The following is a 13308-nucleotide window of genomic DNA, read 5'->3' on the forward strand; positions in this document are numbered from 1 at the left end:
GGACATAGGATGGAGAAAGTGAGGGAAAGATGCTGAGGTGGGGGAATAGAAAGGGAGAATTGGGCATGGGTGAGTGAAGAAAGAATTGTTGGGCAAAGGGAGAAATGTTTGACTTAGTGGTGGGAGAGGCGTGAGGTACAGATGCATGGGGAAGCGAGATGAAAGGGAGAAATGGATGTGGTGGAGGGGGAACAGTGGGATGGATGAAGAGCGAAAGTAAGTATACAGTACAGTACTTTATTTTGAGGACTGTTTCTATAATGTTTAATGTTCTTTAATGCTTTTAGAGCCTACAGGATCGGAGTTACATACAAATTCAACTTAAGAACAGCTTAAAAAACGGAACTCATTCTTAACCCAGGGACTGCCTATATTATAAACTTTCTTTGATTGTTTATAAACATTACTGGTAATATTTGTGTAGTAATTTATATAAGACTAGCCTTACTGGGTCATATCAATGGTCCATCTAGCCAGTAGCCCATCCTCATGGTGGCCAATCCAGATCCCTATAACCCGGCAAAACCCCCAAAAGTAACAACATTCCATGCTACTGATCCAGGGCATAAAAAATATACAGGGGTGACCAATTCGAACCGTTGGTATGATGGAGTGACTAAAGTGGTCAATAGAACAAAATAAAGTCATTGCTGAATCATTAAATAATATACTTTGTGCATTCAAAAACTTATTTTAATATTTAGAACTCTGCTCAGAGACATGAAGTCTGATTACTCCGCCTCACCTACCAATCATTGCAGTGTTCAAAAAATAGGTTTTTTTTGGTAAGGTTTTCAATGAATAAAGTACTAGCCTTGACAGCTATGCTAACACTACAAACACTTCCATAATTTTTATATTTGTAAAGTGTAACTTAACTTTGAATAGTGACTGGTTCCGACGTGCACGTTTCGTTGCTGCGTCAGGGAACCGACAGTACAGCTAGATTTAAAGCTGGAGGTGAAGTCACATGAAAAAGAAAAGATGGTTCACTCAACAATACGTTTCTTCTGAGAATTGTAGAAAAAACGTATTGTTGAGTGAACCATCTTTTCTTTTTCATGTGACTTCACCTCCAGCTTTAAATCTAGCTGTACTATCGGTTCCCTGACGCAGCAACGAAACGTGCACGTCGGAACCAGTCACTATTCAAAGTTAAGTTACACTTTACAAATATAAAAATTATGGAAGTGTTTGTAGTGTTAGCATAGCTGTCAAGGCTAGTACTTTATTCATTGAAAACCTTACCAAAAAAACTATTTTTTGAACACTGCAATGATTGGTAGGTGAGGCGGAGTAATCAGCCTTCATGTCTCTGAGCAGAGTTCTAAATATTAAAATAAGTTTTTGAATGCACAAAGTATATTATTTAATGATTCAGCAGTGACTTTATTATGTTCTACTGATCCAGGGCAAGCAGAGGCTTCCCCCATGTCTTAATAACAAACTATGGACTATTCCTCTAGGAATTTGTCCAAACCTTTCTTAAAACCAGCTACATTAACTGCTCTTACTACAACCTCTGGCAATGCATTCCAGAGCTTAACTATTCCTGAGTGAAAAAATATTTCCTCCTATTGGTTTTAAAAGCATTTCCCTGTAACTTCATCGTGTGTCCCTTACAGATAATTTTTGATGGAATAAAAAATTGTACCCATTCTACACTTAGGATTTTTTAGATCACAGTTCTTCAACCGCCAGTCCGTGAAGGATTCAGTTCCCCGCCACAACAAAAGGTTCCGGCGACAGCTGACTTGCAAATTCCTGTTGCCGTCGCTATGCCGGGACTTCTGCCACATATGTCTCCTGCTCCTGCCTTTGTCTCCGCACCCCCAGACCAGCAGCAGCAGCAGCTCTGTGTGCTTTTAATTTTGGCACACAGCTGCCCCTAAGCAATATTTTAGTGCGGTTTCATGAGACAGCCTTGGGGCCTTTGCTAGGCCGGCCCGCTTCGATGATGTGATGTGGGCCAGCCTACCAAAGGCCCCGAGGTTGCCTCATGAAACCGTGGCTAAAATATTGCTTAGGAGCAGCTGTGTGCCGACATTAAAAGCACACAGAGCTGCCGCTAGCCTACTTAGAGGAAACATTTGCTGGAGAGGGAAGGGAGAAGGGGTACTTCTGGACAAGGGAGGGGAAGGGGATACTGCTGACAGGGGAGAAGGGAAAGGAAAGGGACAGAGTTACTGTTGGATAAGGGGAGGAGGAAAGGGAGAAGGGTTACTCCTAGACAAGGGAGGGGAAGGGGATACTGCTGACAGGGGAGAAGGGAAAGGGAAGGGAAGAGAGTTACTGTTGGATAAGGGGAGGAGGAAAGGGAGAAGGGGTACTCCTGGACAAGGGAGGGGAAGGGGATACTGCTGACAGGGGAGAAGGGAAAGGGAAGAGAGTTACTGTTGGAAAAGGGGAGGAGGAAAGGGAGAAGGGGTTCTCCTGGACTAGGGAGGAAAAGGGGATACTGCTGACAGGGGAGAAGGGAAAGGGAAGAGAGTTACTGTTGGATAAGGGGAGGAAGAAAGGGAGATGGTACTGCTGGACAGGGGAGGAGGAAAATTGGAAGAAAACAGCTGGCAGGGAGATTAGAGGAGGGGAAGGAATCAGGATGGAATGGAGAGATCAGATGAGGGAAAGGGGAGAGACAGAGGAATGACAAAGGGCGAGATTGATGCTAAGAAGGGGGGTCAGATGAGCAATAAGGAAAGAGGGACAAAGATGCTAGATCTGGTGTAGGAGAGAGGGACATAGAAAGAACGCAGATACCATATGGGAGGGGGAGAGGGAAGACAGTGGATAGAACGGGAAGATGCTGGATTAAAGAGACAGAGGGCAGACGATGGATGGAAGAGAGTGAAAAGATGATGAAAGCAGAAACCAGAGACGACAAAAGGTAGAAGAAAAATTTTTTATTTCTATCTTGTCATTAGAATATATCATATTTGAAATATGTATCCTGCTAGAGACATAACTGGGGACTGCAAAGCCCAGGCAGTGCTTAGGCCCAGCTGGCTTAGGGCTCTCTCGGACCAGGGGGCACTCCCCTAACACTATTCCTGTCATGTGTGACTGCAGTATTCTGTTAGCATTATATTTGTGTAGCATTCTGTAATAATTTGGCTTATTCATTTTTTTTTATAGTAGAGGGGATATATGTGAAGGGGAGACGAGACTGGGGATTTGTTGATCCTTGCTCTGTATTAGTTATATTTATAAAATGACAATTGTATAGAATATTGTTTCTTTTTATACTTTAATAAAATATGTTCAATATAAAATCATAACTATTTGAGGCTTGTGCGGATGGGATCAGATGGTTAACGGGACTGAGCTCGTGGGGACGGGGTGGCGATGGGGTTTTTAAAAATTTCAGTCTTATTAGTTTGCCGGTCCACAAAATAATTATTTTATTTCCGCCGGTCCATAGGTGTAAAAAGGTTGAAGAACACTGTTTTAGACTTCAATCATCTCTCTCCTCAGTTGTCTCCTTTCCAAGCTAAAGATCCCTAACCTCTTTAATCTTTCCTCATACGAGAGGAGCTCCATCCACTTTACCATCTTGGTCGTTCTAGTTCTGCTATATCTTTTGGAGCTAAGAATGACTTTTAGTGATAGCATCGAAAAGGTAAGCAACCAGTCGTGTTTCTTTTGAAATGTTTTACTTAGATTTTGAAACTTGAAACTTTTGATGCTCTGATGTTATCACTGACCCTCCCACCTCCCTCTGTGAGATCTGATATACCTCTAGGCCTCCGAAAGCAGTAGCAGCAGCAACAACAACAGCGGGGGCCAGCAGGCAGAGGCAGCACTCTGAACGGGCAGCTTGCGGCCTGCCCTGCCATGGCTTCCCTCTGCTGTATCATCATTGATGTCATCAGTGACACAGCAGAGGAAAGTCCCTGGCGGGGCAGGCTGCATGCTTCCTGTTCAGAGTGCTGCCTCTGTCGGTCGGCCACTGCCACCACTGCTGCTGCTGCTTTAGGAGGTCTGGAGGTATGGCAGTTCTCATCGGGGTGGGGGTGTTGATTGAATCGATTCACCGAAGTGAAGTGATTCAAATCAGCGAATCGGACAGCACTACTGAGTACATATATACAGCCTCTCACTTCCTGCGGGATAATTAAACATTCTGTATGACAGTACAAAAGACTGGATAGGCCCCATCTTGGTGCTTGCCTGTTGCCTACATCATAATATTGGTGATTTATTTAAGTTGCAAAGGGCGTTGGACTATGTACACTAAGGTCCCCTAAGATTATTAGCTATATGTTAGGCCATGGTAATATTTATTTTTTTATTATTATTATTTATGTAATATTATTGTTAGGTTCCACTCTATGGATGTAGTAGACTGTATTTCTAAGAGTTAATTACTTGCTAATAGAGCAGCTGTAATTACTTTTGCAGCCTTCTAATTAGTACAAGGGCCTCTAAATTAGAGATCAGGCCAGAGGTAGACCGGAAGCAAAGTCTAAACTAAGGCTTCCTCTGTGTCTTGGCTGTGCACTGTACTGATTATTATAGCGATTTAAAAATAGCCCCTTTAAATGCTAGCCTGTGAACTGTAACAGAGACTTTCTATGCTAAGAAAAAACTATCCCTTAGATGCCCTTGCTAAGTGAGCAGATTACTGAAGCTCAGGGACTTTAGTTTAAGTCTCCCTTTCCCTAAGTTGATGAGGAACTTCCCAGCCCATTCTTACTAGTGTGGATCTGGCTCTAGAAGTCCTCTCATAGCATCTCTTCGAACTGTGTGCACCATGAGTTGAAGGACCTGTCTGGCAGCTCCATTGCAAGAGCTACTTGTAGTTCATAGTAATAAAGTTGTGTGTATCGAGGCACAGCACCAGCTGTTTCCATGACCACAATTCCTCTTCTGTGTGGATCAACTATGCCTTAAACAGGGTTGCCATTTGGCTCCAGAAAAAGGAGGACGGATTGGGACATTGTTTATTGTGAGCTTCTACACTGCTACTAACGAAGGGGGAGTCAATTCAGAGCAGTTTGCATGAGCTTCTGTTAAAGATGAGCTTCTGTGGAGTTATTAATACCGGCATCATTATGGCATAATCAATCAATCAATCATAGAAACATGATGGCAGATAAAGGCCACATGGCCCATCTAATCTGCCCATCTGCAGTAACCATTATCTCCTCCTCTCCCTATTGGCTAAGGTTCTTAACATTTGCATCTCCTCTTCCTATAGGCTAAGGCTCTGTGCCTGCATTGTGAAGTCATAGAGCTGCCCATCCGCAGTAACCATTATCTCTTCCTCCGAGAGATCCCACGTGCCTATCCCAGGCCCTTTTGAATTCAGACATAGTCTCTTGTCTCCACCATCTCTTCTGGGAGACTGTTCCAACCTTTCTGTAAAAAAGTATTTCCTCAGATTACTCTGGAGCATATCACCGCTTAACTTAAGAACATAAGAAATGCCTGCACCGGATCAGACCATGGGTCCATCTAGTCCGGCGATCCGCACACATGGAGGCCCAGCCAGGTCTACCCTGGTGAATTCCTTAGTTACTCAATGTGTCTTTCAAGAAGATATGCATCCAACTTGCCCTTAAATCCTGGAATGGTGGTTTCCTCCACAACCTCTTCCGGGAGAGTGTTCCAGGCATTCACCACTCGCTGTGTGAAGAAGAACTTTCTGACATTTGTCCTGGCCCTGTCTCCCCACAGCTTCAGTCTATGACCTCTTGTCTGAGTCACCTTCGACAATGTGAATAAAGGTGTTTCCTGTTCTATTTTGTCGAATCCTTTCAGTATTTTAAAAGTCTCGATCAGATCCCCTTGCAGTCTCCTCTTCTCGAGGGTGAAAAATCCCAGTTTTCTGAGGCGATCTTTGTAGCTCAAATTTTCCATACCTTTTATTAGCGTCATCGCTCGCCTCTGCACCCTCTCGAGTAGTATTATATCCTTCTTTAGATAGGGGGACCTTTGCTCTCTCATTGCAGAGTTTCCTTTCACATGAGGAGTGTGTGGCGCAGTGGTTGAAGCTACAGCCTCAGCACCCTGGGGTTGTGGGTTCAAATCCCGCGCTGCTCCTTGTGACCCTGGGCAAGTCACTTAATCCTCCATAGCCCCAGGTATGTTAGATAGATTGTGAACCCACCGGGACAGATAGGGAAAATGCTTGAGTACCTGATTGTAGAACCGCTTAGATAACCTTGATAGGCGGTATATAAAATCCTAATAAAACTTAATAAAACTTAAAGAGACTCGACTCATGCGCATTTACATTACATAGGTATTTAAACGTCTCTATCATATCTCCCATCTCCTGCTTTTCCTCCAAAGTATACAGATTGAGATCTTTAAGTCCACAGGATTCCAGAAACTTGACCATTCTCTGTTTTAAAAGTGTTTCCATTCATTTGCGTCCCACAGAAGTCAGACTTACCGGCCTGTAATTCCCTACTCCTTCCTTACTTCCACTTTTGTGGAGAGAGACCACATCCCCCCTTCTCCAGTCCTCCGGTACCACTCCCGACTCTAGAGAAGCATTGAAAAGGTCAGTCAGTGGAGCTATCAGAACTTCCCTAAGTTCTTTCAGCACCCTTGGTTGTACACCATCCGGCCCCATCATCCTACTTATGTTACTGGAACATCGATTGTCCTACTTATATGTATATTTTCATACCAAATCAACCGTCCTACCTATCTTCACATCTAACATTAGGTTTACTATTGCAGGCCTAGTCAGCTAAATATAGTCGATATACATGTATTGCTTTCAATGGAAGTTAAACCCGGATGTCTCAATGTGTCCTCCTTTTTTTGAGTTTAAACATATCTTGTAGCATTTGCCAACGCTTGGGGCTGTTTAGTAATACAGTAGATGAGTTAAGACTCTGCCAGCAATTTAGAAGGTCAGAGCTCAGGCTTGGCTCAACCATTTGCAGTCGGCTAGGGCAGCGTCTTCTTGGGAGCAGAAAAGAGCATCTCTAGTCTAAAAATAAATTAAGAGGTCCTTACAGTCACACAAACTGAAAGAACCATCAACTCATCCTTTAACCTGCAATTTTTTTTTTTTTAGTGGCGGTTTGTGTGATGATTCTGATTGTTCAGCTTAACTATCAGGCAGCAAGGGAGGGGTTGAAAATTAATTTTGGGGGTGGGGAGGTATAAGGCTGAAGATTCTCCCAGGGCAGGGGTAGGCAATTCCAGTCCTCGAGAGCCGGAGCCGGGTTAGGTTTTCAGGATCTCCACCATAAATAGGCATGAGATAGATTTGCATCTCAAGGAGGCAGGGCATGCAAATTCATCTCATGCATATTTATGGTGGATATCCTGAAAACCTGACCTGGTTCCGGCCGGCATTGCCTACCCCTGTCCTAGGGTGTTCAATAATGTTGCAGTGGAAAGAGAAAGCCTAAATGGATAACTTACTAGGAGTGACTAAACTATTAATTTCCCAGATTACCCAAAGCAATCTTTATCCTTTCCTTTAGTAATATATAGTACATCAGATAAGAACCATTCCCCAAATCAGCAGAACACAGCTGTAAATGTCAGATAAGGGAAGGGGGGAAGGACACTATGAATTTTTCACCAGAAGGGCAAAGGTATTTATTTTTATTATCGTCACAAGGCTTAATTTGCTGTATAAAAGGGAGCCTGGAAATCCACCACCCTCCTCTCTCAGCTTCCCTCAACAGATATAACCCGCTGTCACCTCGGGGGCTTTTTGAAAGTTTAAACTCAGGTGCAAGGTAAGCAAAAGTGTCCGTTGTTTTTATTCACTGTAATTCTTTACATTGATTGCGGGCTCATAATCTCAAAATGTTTTCTAATAGTTGTGTAATTTGATTTATATGGGAAGAAATTGTGAGCCGGATGAGAAAGGCACAGGAGTGCTCTTACGCTGAAGGAGACAAATTAGCATAGCAGGTTAGAAATGACACCCAAGAAGCTATAACGTAGAGGTGGCTCCTGGGAGCTCTTCTCAAAACCAAACAGAAGCAAATCTGAAAATATTCCAGGTGTTTTGTTTCAACAGAGAAACAAGAAAGAAAGAGTTCAGATCCTACAAGTTCATGCCATTCTGAATACAATATCTCTGAAATCACAGAAGCATAGTTTGATTAGCAAAAGGCAGTTTCCAGAAGAATATCATAATATTGATCATTAATTCCATCACACGTTCTTTACACAGTGCTGCTGGTGTTCACCATACTCTCAACCCAGGCCAATAGGGAGAACTCTTAGTAAACCTTAAAGCAGGGTCCCCAAACTTGGTCCTTGAGGATCTCATTGCTTCCAGAATTTCCACAATGATTATGCCTGCAATTTATTTGCATAAAATGGAAGCAGTATTGCAAATAGATCTCATACATGTTTATTGTGGAAATATTCTGTTATCCCAGGACAAGCAGGCAGCATATTCTTAACGCATGGGTGACGTCACCGACGGAGCCCCGGTACGGACCTTTTTAACTAGAAAGTTCTAGTTGGCCGCACCGCGCATGCGCGAGTGCCTTCCCGACGGAGGAGAGCGTGGTCCCCAGTTTCTTCGTTTCCGCGGAGCGAAGAAGACGCATGTGTTTTCAACGGCCGTTGAAAAACTAATTTTTGCCTTCCCGCTCGCGTATTTTTTCACTTTTTTTCCTTTTTTCTTATCGGATTCCCTTTATTTTTGTTTTCAAAAAAAAAACAACTCGTCGAGTTTTCCTTATTTTTTCAGGCCGGCCCCGGCGGGGCCTGTTGCCACCATACAGGCCTCCGGGTTCGATTTTGCGGAGGCCGTGTTTCCATTCATGCCCCCTCAACCGGGTTTTAAGAAGTGCCAGCGGTGTGCACGCCCGATCTCCCTCACCGACCCACACAATTGGTGCCTCCAGTGCTTGGGTCCAGAGCATCGGGCTGACACCTGCACCTGCTGTGCTACGCTTAAAAAGCGTACTTTGAAAAATTGGCAGATCCAGCAAAATATTTTGTTTGGTACCGGATCTGCCATGGAACCGGCTGCGACGTCGACGGCACCACAAAAGTCGGCACCGACAACATCAACACCACCGGACCCTTCCTCGGGGTCGTTGGGCCCAGGTAAGCCGGCTAAGAAGCCTCCCACTTCCCTTGAGCGCCCTCCTGCCACGGTTGCGACACCGGCCCTCCCGGCACCGCACCGGCCCCGCAAACACTCCGCTCCGATCTCGGTGAGTGCCTCATCATCGGCCTCCTCATCGCCGGAGCGTAGAGCGGCACCTATGGTACCGAAGAAGAAAAAAGCGGTACCGGTGCCTCCCCTGGACGACCGCATCGCGGCCATACTCCAAACACAGTTACAGGAGCATCTGCAACAACAGCTCCAACAACTGTTGCCGACGTTGCTGGCACCGCACCTTCCGGTACGGGACCGAGCCTCACACTGTCCCATCGGTGTCGACCCCCTCGGTACCGATTAATACTTCCATGCCGGTGCTCTTGGCAGAAACACCTACAGTACATATCCGTGATGCTGCCGACCCTGTACGGTCCCAAGAACGACATCGGTCTTCCTCACCCGGTACCGCCTCGGTGCGCTCAGGCAAATCTCTTTCAAAGACCCGCCATGCCGAGCCCTCCACACCGATGCCCAAATGTACGCACCCCGACGTTAGGGACCTAGATTTGTGGGAAGACTCCCCTCACAGTACCGAGGAGGACGCTTCGTCAACCGACGAAGAACCCTCCATGACCGACACCGTCTCCAAACCAGAGCAATCCTCTTTCTCCAAATTCCTTAGGGAGATGTCAGCAGCTCTTTCCATTCCCTTAGAGTCCGACTCTAAAAAGTCTCAGGCTTTCCTCGATGCCCTAGACTTTGAGCAACCTCCTAAAGAATTTCTGAAGTTGCCCGTCCACGACATCTTACGGGAAACTTTCTATAAAAACTGGGAAGCTCCCCTCACGGTTCCTGGAGCCCCTCGTAAATTGGATAGCTTGTACCGGGTTATTCCAATCCCAGGGTTTGATAAACCTCAATTGCCCCACGAGTCCCTCCTGGTGGAATCTACTTTGAAAAAATCTCAGGGTTCCAGTGTATATGCCTCCACCCCTCCTGGCAGAGAGGGAAAAACCATGGATAAATTTGGTAAGCGCCTTTTCCAAAATGCCATGTTAGCCAATAGAGCCAACAACTACACCTTCCACTTCTCCTTCTACATGAAGCATCTGGTGCAACAGCTCCCCTCCTTACAGAAATACCTCCCTGAACGCAAGGTCCCTCTTTTCCAGCAACATATTTCCAGCCTCCTCCAACTCAGGAAATTCATGGTTCGCTCCATCTACGACTCATTTGAGCTGACCTCTCGCGCATCTGCCATGGCGGTGGCCATGCGACATTTGGCATGGCTGAGAGTCTCTGACTTGGACATTAACCACCAGGACCGCCTGGCTAACGCACCTTGTCTGGGTGATGAACTCTTCGGAGAGTCCCTGGACTCAACAACCCAGAAACTCTCAGCACATGAGACCAGGTGGGACACTCTGATTAAACCTAAAAAGAAGACTCCACCTGCTCGCACCTACAAACAGCAGTCTTCCTACCAGCGCAGGTTCTCGGCCAGACCTCTCAACCTGCCTCAACAGCAGCCTCGCCGACCTTGTCAACAGCATCAATCTCAGGCTCGCTCACAGTCCCACCAACCTGCCAAGCCTCTCCCTCCGTCAAAACCATCTCAGCCCTTTTGACTTTTTCCTCCAGGGCATAGCCAGTCTCCCATCATCATTGCCTCTTCCTCAGCCTATCGGAGGTCGCCTCCAAATCTTCCTCAGCCGTTGGGAGGTCATCACATCAGACCAATGGGTCCTCAACATCATTCGCCACGGCTACTCTCTCAACTTCCAGACTCTTCCACCAGACAATCCTCCCGTAGAGTCTGCTTCTCACTCCTCCCAAATCCCCCTCCTCCTGAGGGAGGTCCAATCCCTCCTTCTTCTCAATGCCATCGAAGAGGTGCCTCCGGACCAAAGGGGTCAGGGATTCTACTCCCGCTACTTCCTGGTTCCCAAGAAGACAGGAGACCTTCGTCCCATCCTCGATCTCCGGGACCTCAACAAGTGTCTGGTCAAGGAGAAGTTCAGAATGCTCTCCCTTGCCACGCTTTACCCTCTTCTCTCTCAACACGACTGGCTATGTTCCCTGGACCTCAAAGAGGCCTACACTCACATCCCAATCAATCCGACTTCACGTCGCTACCTACGGTTTCAGATACAGCACCGTCACTATCAGTACAAAGTGCTACCTTTTGGCCTCGCTTCATCGCCCAGGGTGTTCACCAAGTGCCTTATTGTGGTGGCGGCCTTCCTCAGGTCTCACAACCTCCAGGTGTTCCCCTACTTGGACGATTGGTTGGTGAAAGCACCTACGTCTCCACTTATGCTACAAGCCACTCATCACACCATCTCTTTCCTCCATCTCCTGGGGTTCGAGATCAACTACCCAAAGTCGCATCTGCTTCCCACACAGTGACTTCAGTTCCTTGGAGCAGTTCTCGACACCACACTAATGAGAGCGTTTCTCCCCTCCAACCATCAATGGACCCTGCTCCACCTCTGTCATCAGGTGCTCCTTCATCACTCCATTCCTGCCCGACAGATGATGGTCCTCCTGGGCCACATGGCCTCGACGGTCCATGTGCTTCCTCTGGCGCGACTCCACCTCAGGACACCTCAATGGACTCTTGCCAACCAATGGTCACAGACCACGGATCTTCTTTCTCATCCCATCTCTGTGACATCGTCTCTTCAGCAATCTCTTCAATGGTGGTTGAACTCCTCAAATCTTTCCAGGGGTCTACTCTTTCATCTACCCCCTCACTCCATGATCATAACCAAGGATGCCTCCCCCTATGCGTGGGGAGCTCACCTGGGAGATCTACGCACCCAGGGACTGGACCCCTCAGGAGCGTCAACATCACATCAATTTCCTGGAACTCAGAGCCATGTTCTATGCTCTCAAGGCCTTCCAGCATCTTCTCTGCCCTCAGGTTCTTCTCCTGTGCACAGACAATCAAGTCGCCATGTACTACATAAACAAGCAAGGCGGCACCGGATCTCGCCTCCTTTGTCAGGAGGCTCTCAGCATCTGGACCTGGGCCACGGTCCGCAATCTCTTCCTCAAGGCTGTCTATATCCAGGGCGAACAGAACTCCCTGGCCGACAGTCTCAGCCGCATCCTTCAACCTCACGAGTGGACTCTGGACCCTTCAACACTCCACTCCATCTTTGCTCGCTGGGGCACTCCGCAGGTGGACCTCTTTGCAGCGCCTCACAACCATCAGCTGCCCCAGTTCTGTTCCAGACTCTTCTCTCCTCATCGTCTCACCCCAGATGCATTCCTGCTCGACTGGACGGATAGGTTCCTCTATGCCTTTCCTCCACTACCTCTGATGTTGCGGACGTTATCCAAACTCCGCAGGGACAGGGCCACCATGATTCTCATCGCTCCTCGGTGGCCTCGCCAACACTGGTTCTCCCTCCTGCTTCAGCTCAGCTCCAGGGAGCCCATTCCTCTTCCTGTGTTTCCTACTCTACTTACGCAGCAACGTCAGTCTCTACTGCATCCCAATCTGTCTTCGCTCCACCTGACAGCTTGGTTTCTCTCGGGCTGACCTCTCCAGAGAATCTGTCTCAGCCTGTCCATCGCATTTTGGATGCCTCCAGGAAACCGGCCACCCTCCAATGTTACCATCAGAAGTGGACCAGGTTCTCCTCTTGGTGTCTACTGCATCATCACGATCCCACCTCATTAGCGGTGGAAACTGTACTGGACTATTTGCTCTCTCTGTCCGACGCTGGCCTCAAGTCTACCTCAATCAGAGTCCACCTCAGTGCCATCACTGTGTTTCATGAGCCTATCCTCGGAAAACCTCTCACGGCTCATCCACTGGTTTCCCGGTTCATGAGAGACCTCTTCAATGTCAAACCACCTCTGAAGCTTCCTCCTGTCATCTGGGACCTGAATGTGGTTTTATCAGCCCTCATGAAACCCCCTTTTGAGCCTCTTGCCACAACTTCGCTCAAACTTCTAACATGGAAGGTGCTTTTCCTCATTGCCATCACCTCTGCCAGGAGGGTTAGTGAGATGCATGCACTGGTCGCCGATCCACCGTTCACTGTTTTTCACCATGACAAGGTGGTTCTGCGTACCCATCCTAAATTCCTTCCCAAGGTGGTCTCGGCTTTTCACCTCAACCAGTCCATTGTGTTGCCTGTCTTTTTCCCTAAACCACATTCTCTTCCTGGGGAACAGGCATTGCACACGCTGGATTGTAAGCGTGCCCTTGCATACTACCTTGACCGTACCAGGGCTCACCGCTCGTCCCC

General features: G+C 47.1%; 1 protein-coding gene across 1 annotated transcript in view; it reads left to right on the forward strand.

The window, feature by feature from the left end:
• The first annotated feature begins 7673 nt into the window (after positions 1–7673).
• Positions 7674–13308, forward strand: part of LOC117369162 (actin, cytoplasmic 1-like) — a 28269-nt gene continuing 22634 nt past the window's right edge. The window contains exon 1 of the mRNA XM_033963260.1: positions 7674–7712. The gene's annotated coding sequence lies outside the window, so the exon portion shown is untranslated. The remainder of the gene's footprint in view (positions 7713–13308) is intronic.

The sequence above is a fragment of the Geotrypetes seraphini genome, chromosome 11, assembly GCF_902459505.1.
Source record: "Geotrypetes seraphini chromosome 11, aGeoSer1.1, whole genome shotgun sequence".
NCBI lineage: Eukaryota > Metazoa > Chordata > Amphibia > Gymnophiona > Dermophiidae > Geotrypetes > Geotrypetes seraphini.